Here is a 24,778-nt window from a genome sequence, read left to right on the forward strand (position 1 = left end):
ATATGCCAAGGATACATATACAGATAATCCACAATTTACAACCACAACTGAACACAAAATTTCTGTTGGTAGGCGAGATAGCTGTTAAGTGAATTTTGTCCCATTTTACAATCTTTCTTGCCACCGTTGTTAAGTAAATCACTGCAATTTTTTTTATTCTGACTTTTATTGTTTTATCCAAGTATAAAATATAAAATATAAAGGAAAATAGAAATAGGAAATTAGGGGAAGAAAAAAGAAAGAGGGAAAGAAAATATGGGATACAAGACGAAAAAGAAAAAAGTGTTGACTTTCAACTTTTTTTTAGCACAGTAGAAGACAACAACATTACAACCTCAACTTTTTTACATTTACACATTAATGTAATGTATTAGTTTGAATAAATCTTTTTTTAATTTCCTCTTAACATTCATCTTTAAACTTCACTTTCAGTTAGACCAATAAAGCTCCAACTAAATTCAATTTTCATTAAATTTAAATCACTCCTTCCAAGTTACCCTCATAAAATAAAAAATTTCTTCTTGTATACATCTTTTTTAAAACTCCAAACTATTCTTTAAGCTAATACATCTTTCTTTAACTTTCTCTTAACGTAGATACTTTCAAATACACTTGCAGTAATATTTTACAAGTTTAAGAATTACTTAAGCATTATATATAAAGGAAAAAAAATGCATTTTCAAACCCATTTAACTTTAAAACTTTCTTTCAATTACAAATATCAGACTGCTAAAAATCCATCCTAATGCCAATTGACTCATTAAGTTTAAGTCACTCCTTCCAGCTTATTTTCATGGAATAAAATCTTTTTCTTCTCTGGAATGTTTATCAAGTAGTTACAAACTTCTCTTTTTCTCAAAGATTTCTCAACCTTGTTAGTGTCCCTTACTTGTCCTTTTCAAAGCTGCAGATTTTCTTGAAACTCTTCTTTCAATTGTATTGGGAGGTTTATATTTAAATCATCATAATAAAGATTGGTGTCAGGTTTATATTTCAAAATTGCAACTGACTTCTCTACATTGTGAAGTTGCCTTGGTGGTTTGGTAACTTTCAACACATATATTTGTATCTCTGAAGTAGTTTGAATAATTTTTTAAACATCCTTGGAGCATAACTGCTCTATAAACAGTTGAATTTTATTTCAGGATTTTTTCAAATACATCTTTAATAGCTTGCTCCTCCATCTTCTTAACTCGCTCTTTAGTCAAAGAGTAACTTTTTTGTAAATCACTGAAGAATTGCTGGCCAATCAGGAATCACAAAAACTGCAAAGCAGACCAAGCTAAAAATAATGAACTAAAACCACAACTTTCTACTGTTATATTTCTCCATCAATTTGTTTTAAAAAGTGTTTTTAAAAAGCACTTCCTTGTTTTAGCTCGCCTCAGCAGCCTTCTTCCTTGTTTAACAGAGAAGAAATCTCCAAAATGGCACAGATCTTCAAAAAGAAATAACAGGCTGTGGCTAAAGAGAGCCTCTCTTAGTTTAATAAAGATTAGTAGTCCTTAAAAATGATTAAGAAATGAAAGGCACAACTTGGAGACCGTTGCTGTATGGAAGATTTTGTGGGATGATTCTAGGACACTCCCTAACCCAGGAGAGTCATATAAACTAAAGGAAAGCCAGTTCCTTTTGTTGGTAAGTTGAAAAAGTGACAGCCAGGGGAAAACCCTTCAGGAATATTTCTCTGGGCATGTCATTCAATTGGCTATCTTCACCGGAAGTCAATCACTGCAGTTGTTAAGTTAGTAACACAGTTGTTAAACGAATCTGGATTCCTCATTGACTTTGCTTGTCAGAAGGTTGCAAAAGGGGATCACATGACCCTGGGACACTGCAACTGTCATAAATATGAGTCAGTAGCCAAGCGTCTGAATTTTGATCACATGACTTCGGGGATGCTGCAATAGTCATAAGTGTAAAAAATAATGAGTTACTTTTTTCACTGTTGTTATACCTTCAAATGGTCACTGAATGAACTGTTTTAAGTTGAGGACTACCTGTACAGTATGAAATGAGAAACCTCTTTCCAAAACTTCTGAAGTTGATCAGAAAAATATGTGAACCATTCTTGCAAATGTCATTTTTTTCAGGATGATAAATTCCAAGCTTTTGATATAAAGCTTTCATGGAAATGAAACGAATAGATTTGCATTTTTGATCCATGCATTTTCATATAATGCAGGGCTTTATTTTCTTACATTTAATTCCTTCCTCTCTAAGCTTGTATTTTAATACTAGCAAAACAATAAACTAAAAAATGATTATTCCTTTTCTAATAATTACAAGAGATATATGACATACATAATGTAGAGACGGTTCATGTACAGTAATGGATATTTTTTTTTTCATTTTAGTTTCAGAGACATAACACTATTTATTAACAGCTTTTGGAATAATAGAAAATAATGTTTCACCTAGCAGGAAGTAGCCTAGTTTTCGCCAGCTGTTTGAATTTAAATTGACACAATGCCTGGCCATTGGCCAATAGTGAACATTTATCCTTAGAATAGTATTGTCAGGTATCAAAATATTAAAATTAGACAGCATCAACAATTATACACATGCCATAAAACCAATCATCAGCATCAACAGTTCAAATGCAGATCATTCTTCTATAATTAAACGTTCCTTCAAAAATTAGAAGTTGAGGCAATTGTGTTAAATGACACTAATTCTTAGGAAAGCATTCATAGGGAAATAATCTCTTTCTTTGTTCATAAATTTAAAATAGGGCGGGCCTGAGAATCTCTAACAAATAAAGAATAATATGAAAGACTGTGGCCAATTCACTCCATATCCTACCTTGTAGAGGTTAAGAGTTTGCCTATCATCCTAGGTCAGGGGTAGGCAACCTTGGCTCTTTTATGACTCGTGGACTTCAACTCCCAGAATTCCTGAGGCAGCGTGCTCAAAAATCTCCTGCTCAATCAGGGGTTTGGATTCGAAGACCTCCAAGGTCCCTTCTAACTCTGTTATTCTGTATTCTGTTATATGCATGCTTTGTTAACCAAATTTTGAGTGGAATGTGGAGCCAAGAGAAAGTTTTACTAGTATGCCTAGGGCAGGGGTAGGCAACCTTGGCTCTTTTATGACTCGTGGACTTCAACTCCCAGAATTCCTGAGCCAGCCATGCTGAGGGGACAGGGAGAGGTTTCCATGCCGAGCCATGCTGGTTCAGGAATTCTGGGAGTTGAAGTCCACGAGTCATAAAAGAGCCAAGGTTGCCTAGCCCTGTCCTAGGTAAAAAGGAGCTTTAATCCCAAAGCTGCATTCTGGTTCTCTGTGCTCAGTCCCAAGGCCTGGTGTTTGGAGGTTAGGTGTAATAATAATGTGGGCATGCCCTTAGGAAACTAGAGGAAGAGTCACAGCATCCACAATGGTCTGATAAACAAAATTTGAGTCCAAAGAAGGAGTGGTGGCAAAAGCATCTCAGAAGAGATCCTCCCTAGTTTTGCCCCATTTTATGATCTTTCTTGCCACAGTTATTAAGTGAATCCCTGCAGCTGATAAGTTAGTAACCCGGTTGTTAAGTGAATCTGGCTTCCCCACTGATTTTGCTGGTCAGAAGGTCACAAAAGGTGATCACATGACCTTGGGAAACAGCAACGGTCATAAATTATAAACCAGTTGCCAAGCATCCAAATTTTGATCACATGATCATGGGGATGCTGCAAAGGTGGTAACTGTGAAAAACGGTCATAAGTCACATTTTTCAGTGCCGTTGTAACTTTGAGCAGTCACTAAACAAACTGTTGTATGTCAAGGAACACCTGTAAAAGGGAGGGAGAGAAGAGGTTTTTTCAGACTTGCAAAATTCTGATACTATAACTTTACAATAAAGATAGAACTAGCATTCCTAGATGTGCTTCTTGTCTAGACTACTTCACGAATCTGGCATTAAGAGGCCCCAATCTTGGCTATTGCTACTTCATGCAAGGTTGATGTAATAAAGCTTACCTCATCCATGATTTACTCTTGGATGAGAGGACTGACCGTGTACGCATTATCAAAACTTGGTGGTGTATCGGAGAGTGGTTCCTCTTTCTGAAATGTGCCATGCTGGATTTAAAATATGGCACCAACCACTGAAGGAGGCCATTCATTACCACAGTATAAGTTATCATCAGTATGCTGATAATAAGAAGCTATATATTTCACTTGGCTGGGTGTTGATTCAGTGCCTGGAGGCTGTAAGGATTTGAATGGGAAAGAACCAGCTGTGATTCAAGGCTAACAAAAAGGAATGGCTTTTGGTTTTGAGGCCACTTGAATCTTCTGAGATGTTTTATCTTTACTCTTAAAGGGAAAGCACTTGTCCAGATAGAGTTGGTGTGCAATTTGGGGGTCTTCCTGAACTCATGGCTCCTGGTCAAAGAACAGATAGCAGCCATGTCTAAGGGGGACCTTTGCACAAAAAACTATTGCATACCAATTCATTGTGAGGAGCCCCAACTCACAATGCCCTATGACTTAGTCATTTCTTGATTGGAGTACTGCAATGCACTCTGACCTCAGCTAGTTTAGAATGCAAGTGGGTGTGCTGTTTAGTGCATATTAAGGTTCAACTGGGATATCCTATAGCTGTGCGGGCTGCACTAGCTCCCAGGATACTGTTGGGTAGAATTATTATTATATTGCTATCACCTTTAAAGGGCTAAAATGGCCCAGGCCAGGTTGCTTCTGGGAAATCTCTTCCCAAGAGTTTCTGACTATACCATGAGATTCAACAGAGAGGTCTCTGACAAGCAGTGTCATTTGATGTGACATAGGAGATGCATCTGCCCTATAAAATAGCTTTATCCCTGACATGCAGAAGGCCCCAGTCCTCTTAGACTTCAAGAAAATTATGAAGAACTGCTTATTTCCCCCAGACACTGGGGATGATGCAGAGCCCAATATAGGCACAATTTTGTTGAACATTTCCTGTGGTATTTTGGTGAATGTATTACGATTGTTCTTTAATTTTTATTTGTGTGCTTGTGATTTCATGGATTCTTTTAATGTACTTCTTTGTGGTTTGTTGTCAGCTGCACAAGGTTTATGCTTAACACAGCAAGTCATATAGTTTTCTAAATAGATAAATAAATATTTGTGGGGATGAGACTTCATGGAAAGATGGAAATAAAACTGAATTATTTCTCTGACTCTTTTTTTGGTTGATGGGAATCAAATGAAATGTTTAATAAAAGGCTTTATACATGAGTTGATAAATGCAGTTCTATTGGTATTCTGTTCAATTAAAATAATGTATTTTGTTTGGGGGGGGGTCTATGGTACTTCTGACTAGTTAGGAATACATTGCTTATTCTTGAATTGCTGCTTATTGTATATAGTGTGACGAACAAATCCACAGATTGTTGAGCTTTTTTATGAATTCCAGTTCCAATTTCATATCCTGATGAGGTTGGTCTTTGTTATTATTTTGTTTAATAATTTCATTGCTGACCTTAAAATATCTATTGTTTATTTCCTTCCATCCTATCTATTAAAATTGAAGAAAATACAGCATTCAGACCAATCCTGTCCAGATGAGTACCTACTTCTTCCTCCACTTAATTGGAACATATCAAGCTGTGGGAAGCTCTTGAAAATTACATGAGGTTGTTGGTATTTTTTTGGTGGGGGGAGGTGATGGTTACAACATATTTGATGTTGAAGTAGTTCTGTAATTTGGCATACAGCGCAACCTGTTTCTTGGGAAATTGTGACAATTGCACATTAAGGCAACTATTATTCTAAAGCTAAATGGCATTAGGGGGAATTTGGTAATTAGGCCAAAAAAATATGTTTCCTTTGTTCCATTATGCAGAATTCTGTTCATTATTTCCATTATTTGTCCAGGTAATACCGAACATTTGGGTAGCATAGTTAGCTGGTTATTAATGGCTATTTTATTTCTTTTCTCCAGAAAATTGAAACTAAGATTGAAGGAGAAAATTTCTTCTTAATACTGATGAGTGCGAGTAGGACTATAGAATTTTGCCCATCTGTAGTTCGCCGAGTCATGATGTCATTAAGCAGGCAAAGCTTTCCTTTTCCTGCAGCAGCATTACCGGTATAGTAAGCTTCTTTATAAAAAGTTAGCTTGCTTAGAGAATGTTCATCAGTGAAGATTCATTTGCCATTAAGCCTCTCCTTGTACAACAGGTAGTCCTTGAATTACGACAGTTCTTTTAGTGACCGCACTGAAAAAAGTGACTTATGACTGTTTTGCACACTTACAACAGGTGCAGCATCCCTATGGGCACATTATCAAAATTCAGATGCTTGGCAACTGATTCATACTTATGACAATTGCAGTGTCCTGGGGTCATGAGATCAGCTTTTGTGGCCTTCTGACAAGCAAAGTCAATGGGGAAGCCAGCTTCACTTTACAACCATGTTACTAATTTAACAATTACAATGATTCACTTAACAACTGTGGCAAGAAAGGTCGTAAAATGGAGCAAAACTCACTTAACAGATGTCTTGCCTCACAACATAGATTTTGAGTTCAGTTGTGGTCATAAGTTGAGGACTACTTGTATTCAGTCAATACCAAGTCACTGCTGTACAGAGCATGAAATACAAAAGAAATACGAATTGTGCAGGGAGCCCTGTGACTGGGTCCGTTCTAAATTCATCCAAAGGAGAGCAAAACTCAGACTCAGAGTATACAGCACTTCAGATTCAGGCTGGAAAGGATGATTTGGAGTGGGTGTATCAGCACCACCTTAAAAACTGCATCTTTTTCTGAGCTCATATAGTAGGCTGCGGAGCTGGAAACTGAACATGTTTAAGAAACTGACATGATGGGGTCAACAATGGACCCTTGTGTGCTTCAAAGCCCCTCGTCACTCTCTGCCAATGTATTTTCTGGATTGCACAGTTTACAGCATTAACCAGGAAAAGCCACCATTTGTTTTAAGAAGGTGCTGGCAACTAGGCATATCACCCTGTGCCCCCTACATAGCACCAACTTCATAACTGAAGAATTCCATGTTTCTTCTTAGTAAGGGGGCAGTGAAGAAGAGACTGGCTTTTTCAACAATGTTTCCTCCCCAGATGTTTTGTTCAATCCTTGCAGAAAAGGATGGAAATTGCTCAACTCACTGGTTTTGAGATAATTGACAGGGTTTTGCAGACAAAATTTTTAAATGTAACATGCAAAGCTGAAAAGTTGTACTATTCAGCTTTGCTGGCTAATGATTACGATTAGTTGAAGCTGAACTGACTGACTGAGTGAAGTTATTTTCATTTTGTATATAAGGCAGTCTGTTTGGATTAAAAATTAACCCCCTCAGGGTTTGTTCACTAGGTTAGTCATGAGCATCTGCAAGGCAGAGGGGGAAATATGACTTGTGGGTAGTGACCTCACATCAGACACTCTGACATAAATGTTGCAATGGCAACATTTGTGTGATGACATCATCATGTCTATGCCATTGTGGCATTGTTGTGGTTTATTGTAGATGTTATTGGCATAAATTAATCTATTTTTGGTGTAACCTCCCCAAAGAATTACCTAAAGCATCTTGTGCCCTTGGACTTATGTTTTGGGATGTAATAATAATAATAATAATAATAATAATAATAATAATAATAATAATAATAGTAATAATAATCTGTTGCAAGTAGATTGCACAGACTGACTACAAGCAGTGGCATGACAAAGTAGCAACAATGGTGCATTGGAAGATCTGCAAAAAATATCATTTGCATGTAAGCAAAAACTGGTGGGATCATAAAATAGAGAAAGTCATAGAAAATGATAAAATTAAACTGCTCTGGGACTTCAGAATTCAAACAGACAAGCACCTGCAACATAACCCCCAGACTTAACAATTGTCGATAAGAAAGACAAAAAAGTCTGGAGAGTGGACGTGGCAGTGCCTGGAGATAGCAGAATAGAAGAGAAAGAACTGGGGAAGATAACAAAATACAAAGACCTACAAATAGAAATAGAAAGACTGTGGCAAAAGCAAGCAAGGGTAGTACCAATAGTCATAGGCTCCTTGGGTGCAATACCAAAACAACTGGAGCACCACTTGAACACCATTGGCATTGACAAATTCGCTATTAGTCAATTGCAAAAGGAGGCCTTACTAGGAACTGCTTCCATCCTGCGACGATATCTGTAATACCATCAAACATCCACATCTGCCTATCCCAGGTCCTGGGTAAGGACTTGATAGGTAGACAAAATGCCAAATCCAGTCTGAATATCTGGCTGACTGTGCGATGATCCATAATAATAATAATAATAATAATTGAACATCTGCCATCTCATTTCTAATAAAAGGTTTCTAAACTTTGAATTATCGGACTATGCAGATAAAAACATTGATGTGGGTAAATAAAACTTTTCAGTACAGAAATGGCAGCTAGACTCAAACTTTCAACAATAGCTTAATTCCAGCTGCATAACTATGTGCCAAGTGGGAAAAATGGTGAAGGAGGTTCCTTCAACTAATTTGTTAAATGAGATCCTGGCTCAGGTATAAGTCTTTGAAGCTGATCCAGCAATTTGGCAGAAATTAAATGTGATTTAAAACAAGTGCAAGGAAGAATAGCTTGCTATAAGGATCAGTTGACTGCCCACAAAACTATTAGGCAAGCCAGTTGTAACATTTTAGACAAATGAATTACTTAGTTAAAATCACAACTGCATAGAAATATCTATCTGTATTTGGTATTGATAACCTTCCAAGTCAAACACACTTGGCTCAATTTATGGAATTTTTCGATTATCTCCTTTCTTTGAGAATGGATTTTCCAGTTAAGACTGATCATATGATTAAAAATCCTTAATTAGAAGGAAGACTGGACTAATTCCAATGTAATTATTGTTCAATTCCTCCTTGTTACAAAAAAGGATGAGATTTTGCTTTTTTTTTTTTTTTTGCCAGGAATCACCATAGTGACTCCTTTGAAATGTTCTAGTCAAAGCAAGATATCAATTTATCTTGATTTCACTTAGGAAGTTTCAGGGAAAAAACCTGTTTACCACAGCTCAGAGTCTCACCAAATTGATACAATTTCAATTTATCATGCATTTTCTAGCCCCATTCTGCGTTAATCACCAATTTATCACAAATTTAAGAATCTGTCCAATGCAGAGACCTTTATCCTAACTCTTCACCCTAACCGTAACTCTAACCCTAAAGTGAATCTTTGTGGAGATCCTACATCTGTGAGCAATACTAGAAAATGTGTTAAATATTTAAATATAGAAAATATTATTAGTTATTTATTAAATAATGCAAGTCATAAAATCAATTGCTATTTGAAGAATATTGATAAATGGGTCAAGATAAAATTTATGGATGAAGTTAGTCTTAATGTAAAATTCCCAATTGATGTACAGCAAGTTATCACTGATATAAATGGGTGTAATTTAATTGTATCTGCTAAAAATAGCAGAGACTGAAATAGCTATGTTTAATGTTTATAGACCAAATTTAAATTCTCCTTTTATGTTTTATGAATATGTTCAGCACTTAAATGAGTATATTTATGATAAAATAATAATGGGAGATTTCAATGAAATATAGGTTTCTAAATTTGATAGTAAAATGTATGTATAAAATGAAAATAATAGAGGCCTTTTAAAATAATTAAATTAATCTATCACATTTAGATGAAACAGAAACAAGTGTTATGTGCTCCATTATCTAAGATAGAAATTAAATAAATAATTTTAAAAATGGCAAGTGGTAAAATGCCAGGGTTACCCAACCCATTTGACCTAATATGTATTGACTACTTATAAAAAAGCATACTTAACAGGTAAAACCAACAGCAGAGTTAAACTTCAAAATGATATATATTTGTTAACAACATTATTTGCACCAGTAACATCTTCAGCTTCTGAGATACCTGAAATATTAAAAAAACTTGTTAATTCCTTTAAAACTAAAAAAAACCCTATTAGTTTTTATAGATTTGTTACTTTTATTTTTATTCAAAATGTTAAATACAAACTCCAAAAAAGTATATAAAAAAGAAAACACAAAAACAGAACTAGACGAGACCAAAAAACTACATAAAAATAAAAAAATGAACAGCAAACATATACATAAATTGTATCCACTAGTTACTGATATTGATAAATATATTTCAAGAATAGTAATTCTCCCTCCCCTTGTGAAGCAGACAGATAGTTTATGAACTTCTACAACTCTGTTTACCCAACTCATTTGACTTGACATCTACTATATATTAAAAAACATAGTTAACAGGTAAAACCAACAGCAGTTAAACTTCAAAATGATATATATTTATTATTAGTAAATGAATTTGATATGCAGATGTTAAGAAATCAATGGTATAAAGAATTAAAAGTTAGTATATTGTCTAGGCCACAGGTCGGCAACCTGCGGCTCCGGAGCCGCATGCGGCTCTTTGAGCCTTCCCCTGTGGCTCCCAGCCTCCTCTGCCTTTGCAGAGAGAGCAGAGACAGAGAGAGGAATTGCGCTTCCCTGCTTCTCTCTCTCTCTCTCTCTCTCTCTCTCTCTCTCTCTCTCTCTCTCTCTCTCTCTCTCTCTGTGTGTGTGTGTGTTTGTGTTTTTGTGTGTGTGTGTGTCTGTGTGTATGTGTAAAAGAGAGTGCACTCACAGTATTCTCCGAGGAGCTGAAAAGCTTACTGGGCGGAGCTCCTCCCTTTGCTGCATCTCTGAAGGAAGCAGGAAGCAGGAAGGGCAGGAGAGAGCTAGCTAGCCCAGCTAGGCTGACTCAGGAATTCTGGGAGTTGAAGTCCATGAGTCATAAAAGAGACGAGGTTGCTTGTTGGACAACAGTTTGAAGCTTGCCAGGTGAGCAGCAGATAGGAGGGGGGGGAGAAAGAGCGAGATAGAAAGAGAGGGAGAGAGAGAGAGAGAGAGAGAGAAAGAAAGAAAGAGAGCGGGGGGGGGGAGGGAAGAGGAGTGGCAGACCAAGGGCAGATAGAGAGGGAGGGAGAGAGAGACAGAGAGAGAGAGAGACCCTTTTGACATCTAAAATGAAGATAACACTGCATATATCCTTTTTTTACGTGTATGTGTGTGTGTGTGTGTGTGTGTGTGTGTGTATACACATTCATACATACATATACATATATACACACATACATATACATACACACACAAACACACACACACCTATAATAAAGGTAAAAAAGGATATATGCAGTGTTATCTTCATTTTAGATATCAAAAGGGTTTTGCGGCTCCCAGTGTTTTGTTTTTGGTGGGAAACGGGTCCAAGTGGCTCTTTAAGTGTTTTGGGTTGCCTACCCCTGGTCTAGGCAATGGGAGCAAATTTCCTATCTTCTATAGCAGTGGTGGCGAACGTATGGCACAGGTGCCAGAGGTGGCACTCAGAGCCCTCTCTGTGGGCACGCACGTCATCGCCCCAGCCCCGCCACCCCCTGTGGCCCCCTCCTCACCAGTAACCCCCCCAGAAGAGAGTCACCCTGGGCGCAGCCTGCATGGAGCAGTGCAGCCAAAGACATGGCAGCCAGGCAGCGGGGACAAGACTCCGCCCTCGGGCCCTATCATGTACAGATGATGCTGTGGGGCATGGGCAGAGGGCGTGGCCATCATGACACTGCTGGGCCTCCTGGGTGTTCTGCTGTGGCGGGCTGTGGAGGTGGTGGGTGGCCCTGCGGGCAAGAGGTGGAGGCGGGGCAGGGGCACTCGGTCTCTAAAAGGTTCGCCATCACTGTTCTATAGGAATAGAATAGAATAGAATAGAATAGAATAGAATAGAATAGAGTAGAGTAGAGTAGAGTAGAGTAGAGTAGAGTAGAGTAGAGTAGAATAGAGTAGAGTAGAGTAGAGTAGAGTAAATAGAATAGAATAGAATAGAATAGAATAGAATAGAATAGAATAGAATAGACTAGACTAGACTAGACTAGACTAGACTAGACTAGACTAGAATAGAATAGAATAGAATAGAATAGAATAGAATAGAATAGAACCAATCTTCAGTGGAGCTCAAATTACAACTTATACAACAAAAATAACATTTAGAACTTATTGGACTCCATCATGTTTATATAGAAAAGGACTGTCAAAACAGCATTTTGTCAGAGGTGTAATAAGGATAATGGTTCTTTAAAACATATTTCTATACTGCTCTATATTTACCATATTTTAGGAGAAAGTAATATATTATATAAATATGTTTGTGTGACAAAAGCTAAAGTTTTCAGAGGATAATATTGTTTCGAACTACATACCTAATTGGAATTTGACATCTGGACAAATTGAAATCTCTGGGGTCTTATTATGGGTAAAAGACTGATATTGCAACACTGGAAAGATAAATACATGTCCCCATTAATTTTATGGATTGAAGACCTGATTTCACTTGCCACCTATGAGAGGATTGCCTATAGATGTAGACTTTATACGAACAAATATAATAAAATATGAGATTCATTTATATAAATAAGTAGAGTAAAGAAAGAAATATGCTGGTTATATAAGTGTATCAGAAATATATATGTATGTATTTGAATAATAATTGCATTCGATAACTATATACAGAATTTTAATTATTTACTGCTAAATTGGTATCCTTTTTTCTTTTTCCTTGGTTGTATTTTTTTTCCTTTTCTTTGCCAATGAATGTATTTTTATCTTTGCACTTTTGGGTTTTTTTCCATTTCTTTTTGTCACTATTTTAAAAGCAATAAAAGAATAATTAAAAAGCAACCTGTGCCCTCAATTGTCATGATGCTAGGCAAGCCTCTTAATTGATCACCCAGAAGCTCAAAGAGCAACAAAAATCCTTCTGGGTTTTGTAATGCAGGCATTGCTGTATGCTTGCAGATATTACTTAGCCATGTTTTACCATACGGCATTTTACATAATCAACTTAAGAGTCTGTATTTACATGACAACATAAGGATAACCTAACCATGTAGGCTGAATTTGCAAATACATCATGGCTAGCTAGTCTGTGACTCTCTTCTTGTCGTGCGGATACAGCTTAGCTTGCTTCTGTGGGGAAGGTCTTCACGAATACTGGAGCATCAATTTTGAAACTGGGAGTCATCGCTCGCTTGACGTTTTCGGAGGTATTTAGGAAATATATCAGATTTCTTTTAGAAAACATGGATACCGATTGCAACAGATCCTGAGTTATACAGATTTGTCCTTGGTTTCAAAATTCAGGCTAGCATTAACCAGAAATAGCACTGGAATAGTAGAAAAATTAAGCCCTGTGGGATTGAGGCAAACATCACGATGCAGTGCTCTCATTAGTCACCCCATGTTGCTCAGTGTGAAAGTGCCAATGGTTTTTTTAGATTAGACTAAATCTTGCAGCCTTCTCTCCAGACTACTTTCTTCTTCCTCTCCAAAATTATCCAGTAGGAAAGACTAGAGCAGAAAAAGATCAATAGAGGCTCCCAGAGAAAGTTCAAAGAGCATACCAGAAATGGCTATCTAGCTCTCTGTATTTATAGGCATTGCACAGGAGTCACAGTGACATCATAAGAGAGTCCTTTTGTTCTCCTCAAGGTTCTGGACTGGGTGATTGTGCGTTCTAGTCCTCAGCTCTCTGGATGACTTTGCGCTAATCACTCTCTCTCAACCCATGGGAGAAAAACGTTGAAAAAAAGGGTAGGATTTTTATTTTTATTCCACTTTTATTTTTATAAACGAACTCACGGTGGCAAATATACCTAATACTCCTTCCTCCCGTTTTCCGCACAATTGCAACCCTATGAGATGGGCTGGACTGAGAAAGAATGACTGGCCCGAGGTCATCCAACCAGTTTTCATGCCTAAAGCAGGACTAGAACTCATAGACTCCTGGTTTCTAGCCTAGTACCTTAACCACTAGATCATGGGTGTCAAATTCATCACCAGCATCACATGACGTATCGCATCGTTTTTTGCCTTTGCGGAGCTGGGGAGGGTGTGGCCTGTGTGTGACGCATCCGGCCTGCGGGCCGCCATTTTAACACCTCTGCACAAACACACTCTATGTAGAGAGTCTATGTAGACTCTATGTAGATATAAATGTACTTAGTAAATAAAATGCCACCATGTGCATCATGATGCCAATTATATACTCTGGAAGATTTCCTCTCCAGAGGTTTTAATTCTATGCACATTTTCAGCAAGGTTTTACTGAGTAACAGGCATAGTTTTCAGCTAAATATATTCATATTCTCATGGCTAATGGTTTGAAATTTTTACTGAAGAAACATAAACCTAAATAATGGCTGCTGAATATTCAGTTAAGCCATTGGTTATAAATGGCATGAAACCCTTATGCTGCCCTTTTGCACAGATTGGAATTTAATACTCAGTGGTGGTGAGGAAAATTGTGATTAAAAAGACTGTGTGATCCAAGGGAGTGTTAAGCACTTGTAGTTCCTGCTGGCTTAAATGTGAAATCAGTGGCTATATTTGTTCAAAACATTAAATGACAAAGTTGCCAACAATCTTTTAGTCTGGCCATACGATTAGTTTATGGTTCATTGTGCAGAGAAACGGGTTATTCCAATCATGTTTTAATTTATTATGATAAAGTATATCATGAAGGTACAGCCATTCTGATCTAAAAGGAAGACCCCTTTTCCAGTTGTTTTACCCCCACATTACAGGTTGTCCTTGACCTGCGACCACACTTGAGCTCAAAATTTTGGTTGCTAAGTGAGATATTGGTAAAGTGAATTTTGCTCCTGTATGTGAACTTTTTGAATCATTGCAGTTGTTAAGTTAGTGACATGGTTGTTAAGTGAATCTGGCTTCCCCACTGACTTCGCTTGTCACAAGGTTGCAAAAGGTGATCACATGACCTGGGATACTCATAAATATGAGTTTGTTGCCAAGAGTCTGAATTTTGATCACGTGACCATAGGGATGCTGCAAGGGTGGTGTAAAAAACGGTCATAACAAGTCACTTTTTTTCAGTGCCACTGTAACTTTGAACAATCACTAAATAAACTTTTGTAAGTCGAGGATTACCTGTGCGGAGGCAAGGTAGATCTAATCAATTTATCAAGCCCTAACTAGTTCCTAACTATCACCTCTTCATCAACGATTTGGACGAGGGGATAGATGGGGAACTCATCAAATTTGCAGACGACACCAAACTGGCAGGAATAGCCAACACTCCAGAAGACAAGCTTAAGATACAGGAGGATCTGGCAGACTTGAACACTGGGCGCTATCTAAGAAAATGAAATTCAATGGTGAAAAAAGTAAGGTGCTACATTTAGGCAAGAAAAACCAAATGTACAGGTATAGTATAGGGGGTACCTTGCTCAATAGTAGTAATTGTGAGAGGGATCTCGGAGTCCTAGTGGACAATCACTTAAATATGAGCCAGCAATGTGCTGCAGCTGCCAAAAAGGCCAACACAGTGCTAGGCTGCATTAACAGAGGGATAGAATCAAGATCATGTGAAGTATTAATACCACTTTACAATGCCTTGGTAAGGCCACACTTGGAATACTGCATCCAGTTTTGATCACCATGATATGTGAGACTCTAGAAAGAGTACAGAGAAGAGCAACAAAGATGATTAGGGGACTGGAGGCTAAAGCATATGAATGGCTGCTGGAATTGGGTATGTCTAGTTCAGGGGTAGGCAACCCAAAACACTCAAAGAGCCACTTGAACCCGTTTCCCACCAAAAACAAAACACCGGGAGCCGCAAAACCCTTTTGATATCTAAAATGAAGATAACACTGCATATATCCTTTATCTTTATTATAGGTGTGTGTGTGTGTGTGTGTGTGTGAGAGAGAGAGAGAGAGAGTGTGTTTGTGTATGTGTGTGTGTATACACACACACACACACACACACACACACACACACATTAAAAATAAAAGTAAAAATATGACTCTTGGGAATATCCATACTATTAAAACAATGATCACCGAGAGAATGCTTTAAGAGAATAAAATTACATACACACATAGGTAAAAAAAAGGATATATGCAGTGTTATCTTCATTTTAGATGTCAAAAGGGTCTCTCTCTGTCTCTCTCCCTCCCTCCCTCTCTGCCCTTGGTCTGCCACTCCTCTTCCCCCCGCTCTCTTTCTTTCTCTCTCTTTCCTCTGTCTCTCCCCCTCCCTCTCTCTCTCTCTTTCTCTCTCTCTCTCTCCTCCCCCCATCTGCTGCTCACCTGGCAAGCTTCAAGTTGTTCTCCAACAATCTCAGGGGTAGGCAACCTCGTCTCTTTTATGACTCATGGACTTCAACTCCCAGAATTCCTGAGTTAGCCTAGCTGGGCTAGCTAGCTCTCTTCTGCCCTTCCTGCTGAGACGCAGCAAAGGGAGGAGCTCCGCCCAGAAAGCTTTTCAGCTCCTCGGAGAACAATGTGAGTGCACTCTCTTTTACGCATACACACACACACACACACACAGAGAGAGAGAGAGAGAGAGAGAGAGAGAGAAGCAGGGAAGCGCAATTGACTCTCTCTGTCTCTGTCTCTCTCTGCAAAGGCAGAGGAGGCTGGGAGCCACAGGGGAAGGCTCAAAGAGCCACATGCGGCTCCGGAGCCGCAGGTTGCCGACCTGTGGTCTAGTTTAATGAAGAGAAGGACGAGGGGGAACATGATAGCAGTGTTCCAGTATCTCAGGGGCTGTCACAAAGAAGAGGGAGTCAAGCTATTTTCCAAAGTGCCTGAAGGCAGGACAAGAAGCAATGGATGGAAACTAATCAAGGAGAGAAGCAACCTAGAACTAAGGAGAAACTTCCTGACAATTAGAACAATTAACCAGTGGAACAACCTGCCTCCAGAGGTGATGAATGCTCCAACACTGGAAGATTTTAAGAAGAAACTGGATGGCCATTTGTCTGAAATGGTATAGAGTTACCTGCCTGAGCAGGGGGTTGGACCAGATGACCTCCAAGGTCCCTTCCAACTTTTATTATTATTATTATTATTATCGATCATCGCACAGTCAGCCAGATATTCAGACTGGATTTGGCATTTTGTTGTTGTCATGATAATGATTATTATTATTATTATTATTATTATTGATCCTTGCACAGTCAGCCAGATGTTCAGACTGGATTTGGCATTTTGTCTACCTATCGAGTCCTTACCCAGGACCTGGGATAGGCAGATGTGGATGTTTGAGGGTATTACAGATATCGTCGCAGGATGGAAGCAGTTCCTAATAAGGCCGCCTTTTGAATTGATTAATAGCGAATTTGTCAATGCCAATGGTGTTCAAGTGGTGCTCCAGTTGTTTTGGGATTGCACCCAAGGTGCCTATGACTATTGGTACTACCCTTGCTTGCTTTTGCCACAGTCTTTCTATTTCTATTTGTAGGTCTTTGTATTTTGTATCTTCTCCAGTTCTTTCTCTTCTATTCTGCTGTCTCCAGGCACTGCCACATCCACTATCCAGACTTTTTTGTCTTTCTTATCGACATTGTTAAGTCTGGGGTGTTATGTTGCAGGTGCTTGTCTGTTTGAATTCTGAAGTCCCAGAGCAGTTTAATTTTATCATTTTCTATGACTTTCTCTATTTTATGATCCCACCAGTTTTTGCTTACAGGCAAATGATATTTTTTGCAGATCTTCCAATGCACCATTGTTGCTACTTTGTCATGCCGCTGCTTGTAATCAGTCTGTGCAATCTTCTTGCAACAGCTTACCAAGTGGTCCACTGTTTCTTCAGCTTCTTTGCATAGGCGGCACTTACTGTCTGTTGCTGTCTTCTCAATTTTGACTTTGTATGCATTTGTCCTTAAGGCTTGGTCTTGTGCAGCCAGAATTAGTCCCTCGGTCTCTTTCTTCAATTTTCCTGCTCTTAGCCATTGCCAGGTCTTGTTATTATCTGCTTTCCCAGCTATTTTTTTAATGTATTAGCCATGTAGTGCTTTGTCTTCCCATGCCTCTATTCTGTTCTTCATTTGGTCTTTCTTGTAGGCCAGTTTGGTCTCTCCAGTAGTCAGTAAGCCTTCCTGATATACTAATTTCAGTGCATCTTCATCATTGTTCTTCAGATATTCTTCCAAAGCCATTTTTTCTTCTTCAACCATCTGATGTACTTGTAGCATTCCACGCCCACCTATTTGCCTTGGTAGATAAAGTCTGTCAATGTCACTGCGTGGATGAAGGGCATGATTCATTGTCATTATTTTTCTGGTCTTCCTATCCATTGCTTTTAGTTCTGCTTGAGTCCAGTCCACTATTCCAGCTGTGTACCTAATGACTGGAATTGCCCAGGTGTTGATTGCCTTTATGGTATTTCCTCCATTGAGTTTGGACTTTAAGATCTTCTTCACTCTCTTGATGTATTCACCTCTAATCTTTTTCTTGACTTCAGTGTGCTTGATGTTGTCAGCTTGAAGGATACCCAAGTATTTGTAGTAATCTTCCTCATCCAGACTCTTAATGTTATTTTCGTGAGGCATCTTGATTCCTTCAGTTTTCACTACTTTTCCTTGTTTGATAGCAAGTGTGGCACATTTGTCCAAGCCAAACTCCATTACAATATCTTGGCTATATATACGGACAGTGTTGAGCAGCGATTCTATTTCAGATGATGTTTTTCCATACAGCTTCAGATCATCCATGTAAAGGAGGTGGGATAGTCTAGCAGATGTTTTTGATGTTTGATAGCCATGTCCTGAGTTATTCAGTATTGTTGACAGAGGAAACAGTGCAATAACAAATAGTAATGGTGATAATGAATCTCCTTGAAATATTCCTCTCTTGATATTAACCTCTCCCAGCCTCTCACCATTGATCTGCAACTGTGTCTTCCATTGTGCCATCGATCTTTGCACAAATTTTGTGATGTTTCTACTGACTCCTGTTATTTCTAGGCACTTGATTATCCAGTCATGTGGCAGAGAGTCAAATGCCTTTTTGTAGTCAATCCATGCCACATTCAGGTTGGTCTTCCTTTTCTTGCAGTTTTCCAAGATCATTTTGTCTATTAGGAGTTGATCTTTTGTTCCTCTGCTATTGGGGCGGTTTCCTTTCTGCTCAGGTGGAAAGAGATTGTTTTCAACTAGATGCTGTTGTACTGCATCAGCTACCACACCAGTTAGTAATTTGAAAGTTGTTGGTAAGCAGGTAATTGGCCTGTAGTTGCCTGGTGTTGCCCCTTTTGCTGGATTTTTCATTATTAGGTAGGTTTTCCCAGTTGTTAACCACTTTTCAATTTCTCCTCCTTGTAGTATATTGTTGAACTGCTTGGCAATGAGTGGGTGTATAACATTTAGATGTTTCAACCAAAACCCATGCAATTCATCTTCACCTGGTGCTGACCATTTTTTGATTTTCCTTGCTCTTTTTTCTACTATTTTTGTTGTTATTACTAGTTCTTTCATTTCAGCTTCTGTTCTATTTGCATCCACCTCTTTTAACCAAACCGCATCCTTGTTGTATTTCTTTGGGTTATCCCATATCTGCTTCCAGAACTGCACTATTTCTTCCTTGTCAGGTACTGACTGATCATTGCAGTTTCTCTGATGGTGATGATGATGATGATGATGATTATATCCTTGTAATTTTCTTGAATAGGAGATAGAAACAATTTTGTACTGCTTTATTTAAGGATGATTTTTGACTTCCCAAACTACTCACCAGATCTGAAAATAATTCATTGCTTAACTTGGGAGATTAGCCAAGATCTGCTGAGGGCATAGGGAATGAAGGAAGAGCTGCTACCTAGGTCACAATCAGACCAAAGAGTCCATTCCAAGAATTTGAGAAAATGTCTCAGACAAGCCCCTTCCTAATTCACATGAAAATAAAAGAATGAGGAAAGGAAGCCCATTTAGACTCGTAAGATCCTGTTCCTATAGCAGTTCCAATAAAAGTAGTTTTAGACCTACTTTAAATGGCATTAGGTTTTTTAATCTGGCTTATTATATACAGTAGGGCTGATACGATCTGCCATCTGCTGCTTAAACCTATTGCTCAAGGTTCCATACAATAATCACATTATTAATGATATTAATATTATTAATATCACTAAAAGCATTTAAACTGAGTATTCAATCTTTCCTCAGCTTACTAAAGTCCACATATATTGCATCTTTGAGTTGCACAATTCTGAGCTCATAATCCATTAGGAATCCTAAGAAGTATAGTCCCAAAGTATCTGTAAGTCAGCAGATTAGGGGTAACTGTAATACATATCTGAGAGTAATGTTATTGCATTCAGTGAGACAGAAATATTGTGCACACACACAGAGAGAGACAAATATCAAATCAACCCAGAGTTGTCACTCTAGCCACAAATGATGAAGCTCAAATTATTCTACTTTGGACACATTATGTGAAGAGCTAGCTCTCTAGAGAAGTTTCTAATACTGATAGGAATAGAAAGGAAAGAGAAGAAGAGGATGATCAGCAATAAGATGGATGGACTCAGTTGCAGTTGGGACGGATACACTATTGAGTATCCGAGTAGGATTTTGACACTATGATGGTTCATAATCATATCTGATTGCATTTTGGACCAGTCACTCTCAGCTCACTATGTCAGGCTCAGGTAACAAGCTGGTCAGTCAATTCCCTTTGCACCCAATATATCAACATTTGATTGATTTTAAAAAAAGCTGGCCTTGCACATGTAGAAAAACATTAGGAAGAATGAATGAATGAACACACACAAAATTAAAAATAATGCCAGAGATATTTTTCCATGAATAGATATATGCTAAATCTATTTATATTTAGAACACAACCTCCCCTTCTGCCCCTTCTCTTTTTTTTAATAAAAAGACAAAAGACTTTGGGGAGGGATAATTTTATTCATTTTATTGATTGATTAGTATAATTCATGTGTCATATATTGATGTCTTCATAATCTTGATCCTATAAATTGGGTACAAAGATGGGTATAAAGCTTATAGTGTTGTGAGATGAAATATTAGAATAACAAAATACAATGTATCAGTAAATTATGTATTGCTTTTTCTATAAGCTTTAACATATGTAACAGAATATTATGGAAAACATTAGTAATGTTGTTACACAAAATATTCAAGGTTAAGTATCCTAGCATATTGTTTCATATAATTTGCTACTTTATTGTGATATTACTGGATATTTCACCAACAGTGAGTGGACTGCCCACTTAATATAAGGACAGGGCAAACTGTGGTACAGGCCACTAATTGGGTCATTTGAATGAAATAAAATTATATTTGCCAGCCAAGAATGTTTACCATTTCGGTACAGTGCTGTTTTGGGGGAAGAAGATTGATTTGAATATCAAAAGTTTTTGCTAATGTGCTCCATGTCATGGTTCTGAAAGAAGCAGCTTTTCAAAGAACTTTTAGGCTTTGTTTACTTTAAACAATCCTTTTATTGCTACATAGCTTCGGCACATACATAATGAAGCCAAAAACTGAATCCTCCCTCCCCCAATCACCCGTAACAAAGCATAACTACTCCTTCATTTAACAGTTATCAATCACGTTCTCCAATTAGGTTGAAGTGCAAACTTTCCCTCCCGTAACTCCTCTAGTTACATCTGACCTTGGAAATACTATACTAAGATATGGTTGTGGCTATCTATTCCCCATTACATACTTTCCCACCCGCTATTCTAACATTGTTTGACTTTTACTCTAGAAGTGATATACAGGTTAAATAAAACAGGTTTGCTTCTTCATTTATGTCAAGCAAGAACATTCGATGTTAGCAGTCTTGACACTCCAAACATGATAATAGAAATGGTAGACATAGAAAGTTATGAGCTATGTCAACTATATGATTATTCCCAATATAGAAATATGCTGTTTAACTTACCATATGCATTATTTAGAAAACATAACCATGCTTGACTCAATTTACGTAATTCTTTGCACTGAACCATTAATGAAAGACATCTTCCTGGTTCACACAACACAGTGGGCTAAAATATAGTTGCCTAGTTTGAGCTTGATTGTAATATATGAACATGACTTTGGGTCCATTTTGAGCTTGCATGCCAAATCTGAAACCTTGGATTTAAAAAAAAAAAAAAAGGAGGACTACACTAGTAGAAGGAGTCCTTCTACTAGTGTGGTCCTTCTTCACTAGTAGAAGTAGTGCAGTACCATAGTAGAAGGACTCAATGCATCAGTGAGGCTGCACTTGGAATACTGCATCCATTTCTGGTCATCACAATATAAAAAAGATACTGAGACCTTAGAAAGTGTGCAGAGAAGAGCAACAAGATGATAAAGGGAACTACGTATGTCTGCCTAATAGAGAGAAGGATTAGGGGTAACATAATAGCTGTCTTCCAGTACTTAAGGGGTTGTTACAGTGACAAGTGGGTTGACTTATTCTCCACAGCACCTGAGGGCAGGACAAGAAGCAATGAGTGAAGCTTGTCAGAAGGAAAGCTAACCTGAAACTAAGGAGGATTTTTTTAAAAATGAGAAAGATTAATCAACTTGCCTCCCAGAGTTGTGGGTGCTCCATTGCAGGAGGTTTTTGGAAAATGATTGGACAACCATTTAACCAGGATGATATAAGGTCTTCTACTTTGGACAGAGGATTGGACTAGAAGACCTCCAAGGTCCCTCCCAGCTCTATGATTCTATAAGACTAAAAATAGCCATGGGTTGCCTCTCCTCATCTAAAGATTTTCATCAGCTTTAAAGGCAAGATAGCCATTGTTAATGTAATATCCAGGTAAATCTTTATTGGACTGACTGGAAGAAAGGGCTTGTCAATTGTTGACAAAAGTCCAGTGAAACAAACAGCAGGTCCTAGCAGGGATTTGCCTCATTTGTGCAAATGCATACAATTAATACTCTTTGTGTATTGCAGTATTAGTCTGGACTCCTACTCTTTGAATGTAGTCAATTTAACTACTGTTTACATAATTGAAATCTTTTGCATAGTTCTACTAAAGGATAATGTGAAATACCTGCTGGAAGATCAAAAAGTGGTTCATGCTGATATAAAACTGCCGGAGCAAAGTTGTTTGAAACAAGTTAGCCAACAACATTGATAATATATTATTACAAAATACGGATAACCAGGATTGTTTTTTTAAAGAAGGTTCCCTTTAAGCTGCCACTGTTTATTGGAAATGTCTAATAAATAACCTTAACCAAGGTTATGGCCATGTTCACAGATAAGTTCAAAGATATCAATGCTGGAAATATATTGGCCAATGCAGGGGAGAAGATTCCTCTCTGCCTTCTCTTACAACATGAAGATGAGGGGGTTTCTGAAGCAAATTGAGGAAAGCAAATTCATCAGGCAGCTTCAAACAAGGGCTACATTTGCGTGTAAAAAGAATACATGTTTACATTTTTGAAGTTTCACACCTTACCTTTGAGGTCCATGAGATGAAACTTCTGCTCTGCATAGGAATTCAAGCTGAAGCATTCCTAGAAGGTGGAGGTCTAGGTCCTGTTCAAATGTATGCAGGGAAAGTGAGCACACCACATCTCTAGATGATTTAGGAAGTTCTCTCTAACATTTCATTGAATTCAGTCTTTCTGAAGTTTAAATCTGTTCCTCTAAGTCCAAATCCTGGAAAGACAGTAAACAGCTCTTTACTTTTGTCACATGACATTCTTTGACGTATCTGAAGATTGCTATTACTGTATATCCTCACTCAGTCTTCTCTTTTCAAAGCTAAATTATTCCCAATTACCTACCATTTCTCTTCAGAGGACCTCTCTTTTTAATACCGGAATATCCTCATTGTCTTTCTATGATTCAGCTTTTTAAAACGATTCTTAAATTGCAGTGCCCATAATTGGATGTGGTGCGCAAGGTAAGATTTGACCAATGCAACAAACTGAAATACATTATATCCCAGGATTTGGAACCTGTACTTCCAAATTTGGTGAACCATCCAGCACCCATGGAACTGTCTTGCTCATTAGAATTTAATGCTTTGAAAGATATGTTACCAATATTGTCTTTTAAGCTGGCTAGCTAATAAAAAGATTAGCTGCATTTGACTGGCTGGAGTAGTCCTCGGGATACTCACTGACTGATCTCTTATAATGTGCTAGAAAATCCTCCCAGATATTGATATAATTTGCTGTATCTTCCTTTTTCTTTTTGAAGGAAAACTTCTGTTCCCCTCCAGTCTGCTATTTCTTCTGTCTTTCAGAACTTTTTGCAGGCGATCCATAAATGTTTAAACAGACCATTAACCAGTACTCTACAATGGAATTCGTCCAGCCCTGGATATTAGTTCTGTCACTTTGTTGTTAGCGAACACCCGGCCAAAATAGGAACTGAGTAACTCTGCTTTTCCTTTAATACATAGCAGAATTTTGCCATCTTCATTGATTAACTGGCATACTAATTATTTTGCTTTTATTTATCAACACATCTGAAAAATAATGTTATTGTTCTTAATTAACTTTGGCTCATTTCACATTTATTTTTTCCTTATTTTTCTATTGCTCTGTACAGCCTTATGTATTTTTTTATGACATGTTCTTTCCACCTCTCAAGTGTCATTTTTGCTATTAGACCATCATCATAGTCAGAAATTGTTTCTTCCATGTGGGTCTGAAAGCTGTTTCTAAGGTCCAGTGATGCAATTTTCTTAGGAGTCTCTTCAGTTTCTGTCAGGACTTGCATCTTAAACAAGATACAGTAATCAGGTTTTGTGCCTTACCATGGTCATTTGGATCAAGTTTAGCTTCCATTCTAAGATTTGGGAAACTGGAACTTGAAGTTGACAGCAATTCTTTGTTATAAGTTCTCATTTTCAAGCTGCCTTGTGATATATGTTTTTAGTTTGAACGCATTTAACTCTAAAGCTAGTTCAAATGCGGGATGTTGCAAGAGAACACAAATAAATTGGTGCTACTGATTTTTTTTTCTTATTACCATGCAAACACA

General features: G+C 37.8%; 1 long non-coding RNA gene across 1 annotated transcript in view; it reads right to left on the bottom strand.

Annotated features, from left to right (window-relative positions):
* LOC120300031 overlaps window positions 1–24,046 on the bottom strand; it is a 44,559-nt gene extending 20,513 nt beyond the window's left edge. The window contains exons 1-2 of the long non-coding RNA XR_005554529.1: window positions 23,910–24,046; window positions 23,241–23,443 (exon numbers count right to left, since the gene is read on the bottom strand). This is a non-coding gene — a long non-coding RNA (uncharacterized LOC120300031). The remainder of the gene's footprint in view (window positions 1–23,240; window positions 23,444–23,909) is intronic.
* Between the last annotated feature and the right edge of the window lie 732 nt (window positions 24,047–24,778).

This window comes from Crotalus tigris, unplaced genomic scaffold (assembly GCF_016545835.1).
Source record: "Crotalus tigris isolate CLP2741 ecotype Arizona unplaced genomic scaffold, ASM1654583v1 scf7180000024337.5909745, whole genome shotgun sequence".
Lineage (NCBI taxonomy): Eukaryota > Metazoa > Chordata > Lepidosauria > Squamata > Viperidae > Crotalus > Crotalus tigris.